Source organism: Vicugna pacos, unplaced genomic scaffold, assembly GCF_048564905.1.
Source record: "Vicugna pacos unplaced genomic scaffold, VicPac4 scaffold_21, whole genome shotgun sequence".
Taxonomy (NCBI): domain Eukaryota; kingdom Metazoa; phylum Chordata; class Mammalia; order Artiodactyla; family Camelidae; genus Vicugna; species Vicugna pacos.
In genome coordinates, this window is record NW_027328742.1 from 18,547,205 (window position 1) to 18,560,582 (window position 13,378).

General features: G+C 50.3%; 1 pseudogene; it reads left to right on the forward strand.

Annotated features, from left to right (window-relative positions):
- Positions 1 to 1,438: 1,438 nt before the first annotated feature.
- LOC140694418 (tectonic-like complex member MKS1) lies at positions 1,439 to 13,368 on the forward strand (annotated as a pseudogene).
- The last annotated feature ends 10 nt before the right edge of the window (positions 13,369 to 13,378 follow it).

Consider the following 13,378-nt stretch of genomic DNA (forward strand, 5'->3'; position numbering starts at 1 on the left):
ATGATACCACTCTATGTGGAATCTAAAAAGAAAAGAAAAAAAGAAGACACAAATGAACTTATCTACAAAACAGAAACAGACTCACAGACATAATAAATAAACTATGGTTAGCAAGGGGGAAAGGGGGTGAGAAGAGATAAATTGGGAGTTTGAGATTTACAAATACTAACTACTATATATAAAATAGATAAACAAGTTTCTTCTGTATAGCATAGGAAACTATATTCAGTATCTTGCAGTAACCTATAATGAAAATGAATACATGTATGTATATGTATGACTGAAATATTATGCTGTACATCAGAAATTGATACATTGTAAACTGACTATAAAAAAAGATAAAATCTTAAAAAAAAAACCAAACCCAAACCAAACCAAACCAAAAGAACACAATACTTACTTAAAGGGGTTCTAGGAGGACTGGGGACAATGGAAACAGAGTGCCCAGGCTGTAGAAGATCTTAAATAAATAGGGTTATTGTTATGGTGAGTCCTTGGTGTTAAACAACAGTAGCATTGTTGCTTAGGGCTCCCAACGCCATATAATCAAACTGACATTATATTCTTGAGTTCAGGGGACAATTGCTTACTCTGTTGGAGGAGCAGTAAATGTCAAAGGCTGGTAACTGTTGACATCCCCAAGGTGCCAGAGAGCCAGACTCGAGGTTACAGTGTGTCCTGCCTTTGACAGGCCAATGAAGCACGTCTTCGGAATGGCATTTTGTTGGCTATTCCTGAGGTGGCTTAGGTGGCCATCTAAGGTGGCTTAAAAATCCGGAAATAACACACGCAGGGGAAAAACCAGTGCAATAATAACACATTTTCCTTCCTTACTGTTAGCTTCCTTGTTTTTTCTTTCTCTGATTCAGTGAATGCCAACACAAGGATTATTAAATCTCCTGACATTTTCGTTTTCTTCCAAGAATGTATCTTCATGTCTGAGTAATTGTCATCACCTCCCCTGGTGAGGGCGGAAGAATGGGTACATTCTGTGAGTCACGTCCACTGATTTACAGGCCAAAGTTTCCCAGCATTTAGTGGAAGGCCGAGTCGTGTGGCAGACAAACTAGTAGCTGAGAACTCAGGACACTTGGGTTTGGTCTCCATCACCATTTCTGTCTGAATCTCTGTAAAAGGGGCCGATGGTTCTGCTTTAGTTTCCTCGTTTGGAAAGTGCATCAAGCCTGGCCTTGGGTATAAGCGCGCTTCGTTCGCACACGTTCTAAGCGGTGACCCCAAAAGGACCCCGGCTTGAGCGCACAACGGGGCTCCGCCCGGGTGGCGCCCGCGCTGGGCAGGCGGCTGCGGCGGCGCGTGGGGAACCGCGAGTTGCGCGCGCAGCGCCTCCGCCGCCTCCCGAACCCCCGCCCCCGTTGCCAGGGGGACTGGGGCGACGCGCTTTCCGGCCCCAGCGCGGCGCGGCGCGGCGCAGCGCGGCTGTCATGGCGGAGGCCGCCTGGAGCACAGACACCGGAGAGGCCGTGTATCGCTCCCGGGACCCCGTGCGCAACCTCCGCCTCCGGTAGTCGCGTTGCCTCAGAGCTCCGTGCTTTTATGCTCTCAGATAATTGGAACCTGAACTACAGTTCTCGGTTGTTCAGGGCCCCTACTTCCGTTTGCAATCCTGACCTCTGCCCGGTCTCCCCGCGTCTCCCTCACCACCCGGAACCCTCTTCAACTCACAGCTTCCAGACCCACCCTTCCAGGACCTTTCCTTTCCCACATTCCTCGGAGCCCTGTGTCCCCAGTGTACTTTCTCATCCTTACTCTTCTCCTTAGGACCCCGTGCCCCACCCACCTCCCTCTCTGTTGCCTTAGCCCTCCCCTCTACTGTGTTTTGTTTCCCCCGTTTTTGCTCTGTGTTTATCTCCTGGTTGTGTGTCTTGTAACGGGTATTTGGGGCTTCGCTTTCCCTGGCAGAGTCCACCTGCAAAGAATCACATCAAGCAACTACCTCCATTACCAGCCTGCTGCCCAGCCCGGAAAGGACCTCATAGACTTGGCCACTTTAAGCCTCCCCCAACCGCCAGTGGGTGTATGGTGGTGATGTGGCCCCTTGGGGATCTGGGGAAGGGCCTAGGGTGAGGTTACCTCTTAAGACAAAGTAGACCCAGGTCTGTAGTCTGAGGAAAGCCATAAAGAGGTTGAGTTTCTTGTCCAAGGTCACATGGCTGGTAAGTGTTGAAGCCAGGATTTGATCCCAGGCAGTTTAAACTACATTATGTTGCGTAAAAATTGAATAAGCGTAATTCCTGCCATCAAGATACTGATCTGAATTGTGGTCAAATGTAGTGAAATAGCAAATACCATACTTTAGATATGTTATAAATTTGCCTGTCAACCTAAATACCATTTGTGGCATTTTTTTTTCTAAGAAAGAATGCTCCAGGCTTGAAATATACTTACAAACCCTTTTCAAAACAATTTACAAATGGGGGTCTGCTTGGGAAATGTATATATGAACATCATTTTTACTCTTGCAGTTTTCCTTATCTGGGAAGCCAGAAAAGTGAGCAAGAGAGGACATTGTGTTTGTGTTAGGTCACTGCTCTCTCTGCTTTTGTTGTCTGTTCAAAAATATTTCTGAGCAAGAGTGTGAGCTGGTGGGTTGTGAAGCATGTATCTTTGAAAAAGGCATACCCAGCCAGGAGTATATGTATTAGATTTGGTTCTTTAAAAAAAACTGTTCTTTGCAGGGAGGGTAGAGCCCATGCTTAGCATGTATGAGATCCTGGGTTTGACTCCCAGTACCTCCATTAAAAAAAAAAGAAAAAGAAAATGGGCGAAGGATGTGAATGTACAATCTGAAAAGAATAAATACTAACTGCAGACAAGATTTAAAATAAAAGTTATTCGACTTTCCTTTTCTTTACTAATACTTAGTCTCTTAAGGTTACAGTGTTTGATTCTAGATATATGGTTTCAGGAATAGTAAAGATAAAAACACCACAGTTTTTTTTCTAGCAAATATTGACAGTTGGGATTGAGGAAGAGCCATTCAGCCTATTTCTAAATTTCAGTGCCTCACACTGAGTTAGAATAAATAATTCCTGGAAGGCATGACTTCCATTTATCCAGATTAGTGATTAAGACTTCTTAGGTCCTAATCTTGGCTTCTACACATATCTACAGCATCTCTAGAGTGAGTCTAGGGTGAGTGCTTAATAAACCAGTGAGTTCCAACAGGTTTTGTGGCAAATGTAAGAGCAGGGACTTTGGTTATAACCAACTACAGAGCAAGAAGTGGTGCTGGTTTGGCTCAAACAATTGACTCTCTGTTGTCTTTGGAGGTGGACACCGCCCAGATGAAGATGAAGAGGAGGAGGCTGTGATTGGGGGGCAAGAGAAGCTCTTTAGCCAGGTGAGCCAGTGCCACTTGTCTGCTCAGTCTACCTCCACCTGGTCCACCTCCCACCTGGCTGGTAGCTGGGAAAGATTCTTGATCCATATCACCAAACTGATTTCCAGAAGGTTGTAGCAGTTGTATACTTCCCACTGCTGTATTCACGGGGTCAGTGTAACATCATGCCTGCCACTACCCAGTTTTGTGATCCTGGCTAAGGCACTTTCCACCTCTGGGCCACAGAAAGAATTACTGTTTTGCTATGTCAATTCTGTAACAGTAGAGTTGAATTAGACTATCACTCTGGTTCCTTTTAGCTCTAATCTCCTTTGGATCCCCTGTCCTCCATTAGTTTAGACAAATGAGAGTTGGTTGTGAAAACGTGTTGGATTGCATCATCTCTATAGAGCTGATTTGACCAGTTACAGGAAAAAAATTTGACCTATTCTTAGTAGATCTCTGTTTCCTTGTGACCTCAGTTTGAAGTAGATCTGTATCAAAATGAAGCAGCCTGCCAGAGTCCTTTGGATCATCAGTACCATCAAGAGATTCTGAAGCTGGAGGATTCGGATGGCAGGAAGAACCGACGAATCTTTACTTACACTGACTCTGACAGATTCACCAACTTGGAGGAGGTATTGTTCTTTTCCCAAGTCCCATAGCTCCCTTCACCTTTGCCTTCCCTAGCTTTCTGGCCCCACTGTCTGTTAAGACAGAAGCCTGTTCAGGGGAGATGGAGAGCCTGTCTAGGAGCCACGGTGTGCCGCTGGCAGCCAGGCCAGAGTAGGTGGGCACAGTCCGCAGGTGCTGTGGCTGCAGCTCCCTGCTCCACCTGCTGGAGGGACTGGGGGAGCCAGCAGTGTCTCTATTTTTATTTTATTTTATTTTTAATTTTTCGCCACAATTCAGCAGCTGCTTCTCAAAACCCACAAGACCGAAACAGACAAAGATTGTGTTTGTACAAAGCACAGTTGGGCCAAGAAACTCATCTCAGAAAGGGACTTTTCCCCTCTGTTTAAGGCAAGTTTGAGACTCTGAGTCACGAGAGACCATTTGGCAGGGAAATGGTGGCAGGTCTCCTGCCAAACTCAGCCTTTTGTGTATGGCTGCCTGCCGGAGGTACATGGCATCGTGGTGAGATGAGCTTGCAGTGGGGACTTCCCTGTCAAGCCACTTTCCCAAAAGGGTCCTGGAGATCATTTAAAGTGTCCATAGAAATGTGGCAGTATCTCTAATGCTAGACTTGCAGACTGTAAATTGGGAGAAACAGCCACTGGGCTTTTCCTCCATGCATCGTGAGATCAGACAGGTGGGTGGAGTCTAGAACCATATAGATCAAATTCAACATGGATTCAGCCAAAACTGAATATATATGAGTTTTAAGAGGAATTCAGTACAACACAGGGAATGGCTTATGTCCTCATTTTGCCTGTGACAACATGCCCTCGGGGACTTCAGTTTTACCTTTTCTTCAGTCACTGCATGATGTATTCTTTTTAGTGAGATTTCAAACTCCTTGAGGGAGAGTAGAGCGTGTATTTTCTGATTTTTGTCTGTGACCTTGTAGGTTTCTGCAAGGAGCAGGTGTTAGGTGAACGTTTTTGAAAGGTTGATGCTTTTATTAGGAAAGCTGTGGGTTGGTAGATACAAAGTTTGGGTTGTCTGTTTTGGTAAAGAAAATTACAGTGAAGTGTTCATTACTCATGTGCGGATTCTCTACAGAACACTTGTATTACATGTGGCATCTTCCAGCTACCTAGTGAATGTCAACGTCTAGCAGGCAGACTCACCCAACTTTTTGGTGGTATGTGCTTAGAGACTGCAGGCTCATTTTAATATTAGCACAAATAAATTCATTTCTGAAGGGTAGGATGCTGCTGAAATCTTAGGGCAAACCAAGGCTTGGTTGGACTGTCCTTTGGGTTGTCCCCTCCATTAACATGTGTAACTGTGAGGTGGCTGTGCCTCTTAGGGTCAGGTCTCGGGTGAGGTTTCAGAAGGAGGACTTCCCTCCAGGTGCTTGGTCCCATGTGGCCCTGACCAGATGGCTTACACAGGGCTGCCCTGTTTTCCCAGCACTGTCAGAAAATGACCACCGCAGCCAGTGAGATGCCATCCTTCCTGGTCGAGCGAATGGAAATGTCAGGCGGCGCCGGCAAGACAGGCGAGGGATGTGAGTACCAGTGTGGATGGCGGCTGGGGGGCCTTTGTGGTCCTTCCAGGCCAGTGTTCTGTCTGCCTGCTGACTCAAGTGTCCCATTCTGCAGAGGCCCCCACCCTGGTGTGCTCCCCTATGTTCCTCCTTCAGGCTCTTCTTGGGGGGCCAGGGGAGTGACCCTTCCTGTGGTGTCTCCCAGGGAGGGTGGCATCCTTAAGTCACGAATCATCACCTGGGAGCCCTCAGAAGAGTTTGTGAGGAACAATCATGTCATCAACACCCCTCTTCAGACGATGTACATCATGGCAGACCTGGGGCCCTATGGAAAGTGAGTGCAGCCCCTCGTGGCCCGGCTCAGACCCTCATCCTTCCTCCTTTCCCTACCCGCCACCCCCCGTTGTAGTCATCCCAGGTATGTGGGAGGGAGGGACTGTTTTCTTCTTTTTTCTCTTTGGAAGAAAGTATTTTGCCATGACAGTTCTCACTACAGCCTCTGTCCTCTCTGACGTGGGCTGCCTACCTCTTCCTCTATCCCTGGAGGTGGGACCAGTGACCTTGAACCCTGGTGTGGATTCCCTGGTTTCTAGGCTTGGCTGTAAGAAGTATGAACACGTCCTCTGTACTCTGAAGGTGGACAGCAATGGTGTGATCACAGTAAAACCTGACTTCACTGGCCTCAAAGGACCCTACAGGTGAGGAGAGGAGGAAGGGGACAGTGGACACCGGCACTCCTTTCCTTGTCTTCCCTTCTTGCCCCTGGTTGAGGAGAGTCTCAGAAAGCCCTTCGTCTGTTCTAACTCTTAAATTCCCGGCCGGGGGTTCATATTCTCTTCCAGGCCATAGACCCTTAGGACACTGGGCATCCTGTTCTCAGAAAATGTGCAGCTACACTGATTTGAAAGTGATGACTTCAGCAGTGTAGTTCAGTGAAAATAATTCTCTGCGCTGCTGCACGCAGGGACTGACCCAGACGGGGCGCAATGGGCTTGGCCAGGGCTTTTCCTCCGGGCTGACCTCTTCTGTCTTAGAGTAACAGAACCGCAACTCGGCTCATCCCCGGGCTGGGTCTGCAGGGCCCCATCTCCTGTCATCAGAGTTAGCCCTTTTGTGGCTTCGACTTTACAGAATTGAGACGGGGGAGAAGCCGGAGCTGTGGAAGTATACGATTGACAACGTGTCGTCCCTCGCACAGCCTGAGGAGGAGGAGCGGGAGCAGCGTGTGTTCAAGGACGTAAGAGCTGGTTCGTCCCAAGTACCAGAGAGCGGGGAGTGAGGCCACGTCCAAGGCTGAGGTCTGCAGCTGCGAGGTCTCGCTCTTAACGGCCCCTCCTGGCTTAGGAGTTGCCGCTGACATCTCACATACACGCTTTTGGTCCTGTTGTAAGATCGTCATAATAACGACCATTTACTTGAGCATTTACCATGCTCCACGCAAGGCCCTTCACATGCTTTAGGTTATTTAGACTGTACCACAGCCCTCTGCGGTGAATACCTTTATTGTTACCATTTTATAAGTGAGGAAATGGAGACTGAGAAGCAGCTGAGCGTTCTGCCCGAGGTCGCGTAAGCGCGAGAGCCAGGCCGGTCCCAGACCCGCGGACTCCGCGCCCTCCGGGCCTCACTGGGACGAAGCTGGCAGCGGCTGGGATGCTCCGGCCTCCGGCTCTTGGTGGCAGTTCCCGCTCCTGCTGCTTGTCTCCCTCCCGTTTGGAACTGGACCCCGGCCTGGCTGGGGTCACCTCTCAAGTTCTGGTTTGCTTTGTCTCCTCAGCTGTGTGGCCGCCACAGGGAGTACCTCAGCAGCCTCGTGGGCACCGACTTGGAGACGGTGAGGAGCCCGGCGTCCTGTAGCCCCAGCCCCGCCGGCGGGTGTGTTCAGCTGGAGGGTTCTGACCATCCCTGAGTGCCGTCTTCTCCTCAAGGCCCCCAAGACATACTCCTCAGTGTAAAAAGGAAGTGAAAATTAGCATGTGGAGTGTAATCCTTGTTACGTTTTAACAACATTGCATGTTGATCTAGAACTGTTAGCCTGTAGAAGAAGGTCCCAAAGGGGACACACACTATGGGCGACTTTCTCTGGGCAGTGGGCGGGTTGGAAGATGGCAGGTGGCTGTTGTGTGGTGAGAGGGTTAAATTAGGAATGTTTACTTTTTAGTCTCTAAACTTAGATACTTTTGAGTTCTTATCAGCGGCAGTGTATTTATTTATTACTTTATAATTAATTTTATAAATATAGGAAGGAAAAACGTCTTCCTTACTCTTCATGTCGCCATTCTTCCTAAGTGCCCCGTAGAGATGGGCTGTCATTTTTGTTTGTCAAATAGTTTGGCTCTTAAAAAACAAAACAGAATAGTGTGAGTTAGTTATTCTGTGGTCCTACTCTGTGTCTTACTGCAAGAGTTCCATTTCTAGATCTGGAAACAAGGATGAAATTACCCAGTGGTCTCCCTCTCTCTCTCTAACAGATGAACTTTCATTATTTTTTACATTGCATTAACATCAGATGTGCGGTGTTAAAAAGCTGGATAAGATAGATACACAAGTGATGAGAAAAGGAAACTGCCTAGTTCCTGGACCGCAGCCCTTTACGGGGAACAGGGCCCTCTAGTTCTCACTATACGGCAGAAGGCAGCTGTGGATGCTTCTCTTGGCTCTTCTCGAAAATATTCATACTTTGTTGCCCTCCCCACCATTTAAATTAGGTCCTTTCCCCACTGTGTTACATGTTTTAGAAATGGAGGGAACAGATCTGTGGAGAAGTGGCTGGTAGGGCGGAGGTGTGACAGTCAAACACGTGGGTCTGACGTCCAGCGTCAGGTCTCCCGGGGGTTTGCCCGCGGGCTGGAGGAGGGGTGCCGGCGCCCTCAGACCTCCTGACATGTTCCCACTTCTCTCTGCCTCAGACTGTCCCCGGTGCTCTGCGGCTTTTTGTAAATGGAGAGGTAGGTAAGTGTCTTACCAGACGGAGATCCCTTGATGCTCGGCCGGGGCGGGATGGAGCTGTGGAGTGAGCCGCCCCGCCCCAGTGGACGCCTTGGGTTGTCCGCAGCACTTGGGAGGCTCAGGTGTGAGTCCTTCCTGGAGACAGAGTTCCTGGCTCTCGAGGAACTTATTTTTCCAAGTGTGTGGGCCCTTCAGGACTGGGTCGGGTGCTAAGGGTGACAGGAAAATAAGCTGAGACTGTTTCCTGTTTTCTTAGTTTCAGCCCAAGGCTATGAGTATGACAATCTCTACGTGCACTTCTTTGTGGAACTGCCAACTACTAGTCAGTAATGTTCCTAAGTCTCTCTTTTTGTACGCATTCTGACAGCTTTCCAGAGGCATTCAGTCAGGCTCCCTTCCCCACTCCTCCACTAAAATTGTCGCTGTTCTTTTCAGGGTCATAGATCACTTCCAAGATATGAATCCTGTGGTGACGTCTGCTTTCACCCTGCTTGTCTCTCAGAAGCATTTGCCACAGCCCACTTTCCTCGCTGGAACCCTCCTCTTGGCTTCTGGCTCCATGCTCCTCCTTTCACTGGTGGCTCAGAGGCCTCCTTGGCTGTTTCCTCATCTTCTGTTGCTCTAGAATTATTAGCGTATCCAAGGCCGGGCCTGGACTTCTATTACTCTCTCTCTCTCTACAGTCTTTCTAGGTCTTTCTAGATGGCTTCATCCATCCCATGGCTTCAATACTGCTTGTATGTCTCAGACACCCGGGTTCTCTGTAGCCTTAGCCTCTCCCCTGAACTCTAGACTCCTGTACAATTACTTCTTTGTCATTTCTGCTTAACATGACCAAGAGAACTCTTAATTCCTCCTCTTGCCTCAAACCCGCCCTCATTGTCTTCCCCCACTTAGCAGAATGGCGTTGTCATCTGCGTAGTAGCTGATGCCAGAAACCTAGGAAGCATCCTTGATTCCTCACTTTCTCTGGCTGCCTGCATCCGGTCACTCTACCTCCAGTTCCTGTCAGTTCTGTCTCCAGAAGATGTCCTGAATCATCTGTCTTCTCGAGCATCCTGGACCAAGCCACCAAGCATCTCTTGCTTAGGCCAAAGCATTTAGTTTCTAACTTACCCTCTTGCTTCCTGTCTTGCTCCCGAGAGGAACAGTTCACTTGCCGCATATATCATTGCCACATTGAGCCTTTAAAAATGCAAACCAGTTGTCTCTCTTGAACTTAAAACACCAACAGCTTCCCTTCTCACTTAAAGCGAAATCCAAACTCCATTCCCTGAAGGAGCTGGCCCCTGCCTCTCTCTCCCTTACAACATTCTGGTCATGCTTTCTTTCTATTCTTGAACGCCCATCTGTGGCCTTTTCAGAACCATTTCCTTTGTCTGAAACCTTTTGTGTCATATCTTTGCATGACTGGTTCTGCTTGAGTTTAGGCCTCAGCCTAAGTGTCCTCTCTGAGTGGTGTTCCCTCCCTACGTGGTCTAAATGAGCATCCAAGTCACTCAGTCACTCCTTCACCCTGTTTCATTTTTAGTTTAGCATTTATTACCACCTAAGAGTCTCTTATTGGTTGGTTTGTTGTCTGCACCACCTCTCCTCCACCCCCAACTAGAACGTTAGCATCATGAGAGATAGGAAGCTTTTCTTTCTGGTCACCAAGATGTCCCCGGTGACTGGTCATAGCACATAGCACATTGCAGACACGCAGTACGTGCTAAATGGAGGATTTGTTGCGTGAATGAATGGATAACGGAACTTTGTCTTTTTCTCAACTCCTTGCTCTCCTCCCAGGTAAACTTACTACGTGTGGTCTTTTGCTTTCAGATTGGTCGAGCCCAGCGTTCCAGCAGCTCTCAGGAATCACACAGACCTGTGCCACCAAGTCCCTGGGAATGGTATGGCAACGGGGGGGGGGGTGCCTGGGAGGAGCAGGACTCCTGGGATGGCATGTGATGAGCATCATCAGGCTGACAGCCTGGGGAAGGTTCCACTGTTGGGTCTGGCCCTTCGCTGTGGGCTCTGCAGGGCTGCCTCGTCCAGGGTCCTCTCTACCTTTTTGAAAATGGTCACAGCTTGCATTTGGGTGTCCTTTCACTTCTCAGCCTCTTGCTTCCTACCTGGGGTGATAGTTTATCTTTTCCCCTTGTGGGGGTGACCTTGTCATTGGCCACAGGGGAAACAAATTCCCAGTGAGGGCCTGTGCACCCCACGACACTGAGTATGAAATAGTGCTCCTCTCTTTTCGGACAAGGCGGCTTACTTCTCCTACCTGTTCACATTTGAGGCCTCCTTCCTCCACGAGGATGAATCCGCTGGTGAGTGGCCTGGCAGGTCCCTGGCCGTGGGTCTCCGCAGGCCAGGCCGTCTCCCGGGGAGGCCTCCTGTGACCTGGCTGCTGCTCCTACTCATGCAGGTGCCCTCCCGGAGTGGCCTGTGCTCTACTGTGAGGCCCGCTCACTCGACTTCTGGCGGAGGTATCGCGTGGAAGGCTACGGGGCTGTGGTGCTGCCTGCCACCCCAGGGGACCTCTTGTCCCTGCCCTCCACGTGGCCTATGTGCTCTCGCTCCCAGAAACAAGACTAGCACTTCAGAAGATTTGGCCGCTTCTCGTGAGAAGTGGGGATGATTGGGAATTGGAAGCACTTAACTTGCACAACTCCTTGCTCCTCTGGGGGAGATTCCCCTTCTCCATTAGAGACAGCCGGCTGAAGGGACAGCTACCTGAGAAGTTGAGCAGCTCTGGTCTCCGCTCCCAGCAACTCTTGATCTGACTCCTGGCCTTGAGGGGGGCACTGCATGGGAAGTGGGCTACTGGTGGGTGTGTATTGAGTAGATCGGAAGCCTTTCTGAAGTAACAGCCCTGCCGTCTGTTGTGCGCCAGGCACTGTGCTAAGTGCTTCTCGTTTCATTCTCCCCACCACTTGGTGAGGCGTCGGTGTTGCTATTATTTCCATTTTGCTAGATGAGGAGACGGGTTCAGAGAGGTCGAGAAGCTTGTCCTGGTGCACAGGTAATAGCTGGCAGAGCAGAAATTGGAATTCTGATTGATTTCCAAATGGGGACCCTAAACCACCATGATGACCTTCACCAGAGGCCAGGTCGTCACCAGGCCAGATGTTTTACTGGTGGCGAGGCCTGTGTCGTTGCTGGGGAGTCAGCAAGGGGCCACGTGCCCGTCCCCGCCGCGGCCCCATTCTCCTCTTCCCGCACAGGCGCACACACCCTGAGAGTCTCCACGTGGAGGCCCCTGGAGCTCGGCACCGTGGCTGAGCTGAGGAGGTTTTTCATTGGCGGCTCTCTGGAGCTGGAGGACCTTTCCTACGTGCGGATACCAGGAACCTTCAAGGTGACTTTTGTCTCTGGGGAGACTTCATGCTGGGAACTTATGTCCCTGTTTCTTCTGGAAAAGGTGGAACCGGGGTTAAGGCCTCTTGCCCATTGCTTCATTATTGCTTAGTCCCTTCCTTCCTGTGTCTTCAGCTGGAAGTCTTGACCGTATCTTAAACTAGGTACAGACATCCACACACTGTCCTAGGAGAGCTGTGGAAAACAGTGCACTTAGAGATCTCCCCTGGTCCCTGTCAGAATAACCAGCGCCTCCTTCCAGCCCATCCTTGAGGCTTCCAGAATCAGAGGGTTGGCAGGCAGCTTACAAGACTGCTGGTACTCAACGGAGGTTGGAATGTGCCCTGATTTACAGTTGGGAGCCCAATGTTAGCCTTGAGGTGATGGAGTCTGGGTGTTGGAATGAAGTTTCCCCAACAGAACTGTTCTCCCCAAGAATGGGAATAAGAATGGGAGTGAGGCCAGCATGGTGCCTGGGGTCTAGAAGCCAACAGAAACCTGACGCTAACTGGATGCCGCAGGGGGAGCGTCTGAGCCGCTTTGGACTCTGCACGGAGACCACGGGCAGTGTCACCTTCCGCCTACACTGTCTGCAGCAGTCCAGGTGAGTGGCCCTGGCTCTCTGCCTTGGGGCTCTTCATCCCAAGGGCTGGAGAGCAGCCGTGGCCATGTGGCGGGCTCCCCTGCAGGGCCTTCATGGAGTCAAGTTCCCTGCGGAAGAGGATGCGGAGTGTGTTGGACCGTCTGGAGGGTTTCAGCCAGCAGAGTTCCATTCACAATGTGCTGGGTAGGCTCCCCCTCCCCCAGCCAGCCACCCAGCATCCACATGGGCCCATTTCCCGCCACCATGGCAGCTGACTCCTGTGTCTGCTTCCCTCACAGAGGCCTTCCGTCGAGCCCGGCGCCGCATGCAGGAGGCCCGAGAAAGCCTTCCCCAGGACCTAGTGAGCCCCTCGGGAGCCATGGTCCGCTAGCTCGCTGCAGCCCTGGCCTTCCACATAGAACAACAAGACGACTGGTAGCCAAGGCCATGCCCTCCCGCCTCTTCATCTTTCTGATTAGAGATCACAATGCCCTGCTGAAAGCTGGCATCACTGAGAGAATCCCAGGCCGGCCCCCCCTGCCTCATCTCCAGCTGCCTCATCTTCAAAGCTGAAGACCTTGTGGCCCTCATGTGGTCCCCTTCTCTATATGTCAGACACTGCAAGTGGGCATCACAAGGCAGGCTTTTTGGTTTGAGGGCAGTTTGGGGGTGGGCCCAGAGTTAATTCTGTCCTCGCCTCAGCCTCCTCCCGGCCTGTCTCACAGCCTCAGTGGCAGAGCTGCAGTGCCTTCCGCTCCACACCTGCTTTATGAACGGAGGCTCGAGAAGGAAGGCAGGCGAGAGAGATCTCACAGTCCCGGCCCGAGTCCAGCTCCTCTTCCCAGGGTAGCCTCCCCTACTACCGGGAGCTAGCTACATTTGCGATAGAACTTATTTCTGGAGTAAATGAAGGCTGAAGGCAGTGCCCAGTCCTTTCTGCTAGCTGGCTGGTATCTTTTATTGTGTTTTTTTACATAAAGACTTTTTACACTGACTGATATTCTGTCCC